The following is a 1,098-nucleotide window of genomic DNA, read 5'->3' as shown; positions in this document are numbered from 1 at the left end:
TGATTATTCACTTATGTTCTAACTCCCATAATGAATTGGATATGATATGGACAAGCATGATTTATGTTTCAAAGGCAAGCCTTGTGGTTTTCTGGTTACTGTACTAATTTTCTATACTTCTTACTTGATGCGATTCCATTTCTTGTATTCCATGCTTTACATGCTCGGTACATATTCCGTCTTGACCCTTTTTCGAGGGCCGTTTCATACCCGCGGTACGGACGATCGTTTTGGTGATCCGCTAGTTTAGGACATTCATTCTTTGTCTTGGAGCGCTCCGCTTGTCGAGCCCATATTTTGGTACATTCCTTCGTTGTATATATGTACGTTTATTCAGGGGTACGGCGGGGCCCTGTCCCGTAATATGGTTCTGTGATTACTCCTAGAGGTCTGTAGACACATGTGCGGGTTGTGAATAGTTACTGTTCGGCTATGTTTGTGTGATTTATGTTTTGGGCGGTCCCATCCGCAGTGGCTGTTATACCTCGCATTTTATGCGTATTCGGAAAAACTGGAAACAAGTCGGAATGGTAGGAATTAAGGTTCTAATTGGATTTTACTTAGTGTGCATGAGATGTTTAAGGAAATATTGACGCGGAAATATTAAGGAAGGTTAAGGACATTGTAATGCATTGATCATGTTTGGCTCATAAGTTGGTTATGGAAAAATTTAGATGTGGAAATATCGGAAAAGGCTAAGGGCAAAATTGGAATGTCGGAAAATGGTTTCATGAATCACCAAAAATATGGGCTAAGTAGTTGGGCTTGGAAATGGAAAAAAAAAAAAAGAAATCAAAGCCCAAGTGATGAGGGTGGCCGGCCATGGTCCAAAAAAATGGTCCAAGCCCGACCAATTAATCATGTGACAAGGTCATGTGACAAATTAAATTTATAAGGGCAAAGGTTCATTATTTTTCTAGAAATTTCAAGACAAGAGAAAGAAGGAGAAAAAACAAGAACAAAAGGAGCAAAAATTATAAGGCCATTCGGCCAAGGAGGTGGAGAGCCAACCCTCCAAATCTTGATTCCAAAAATTATTTTCTTGCTATATTTATACTAATTCAAGGTTCCTTTACAACTTGACGTAATTGGTTTGGA

The sequence above is a fragment of the Lycium ferocissimum genome, chromosome 2, assembly GCF_029784015.1.
Source record: "Lycium ferocissimum isolate CSIRO_LF1 chromosome 2, AGI_CSIRO_Lferr_CH_V1, whole genome shotgun sequence".
Classification (NCBI taxonomy): domain Eukaryota; kingdom Viridiplantae; phylum Streptophyta; class Magnoliopsida; order Solanales; family Solanaceae; genus Lycium; species Lycium ferocissimum.
This window is presented reverse-complemented; position numbering follows the sequence as displayed.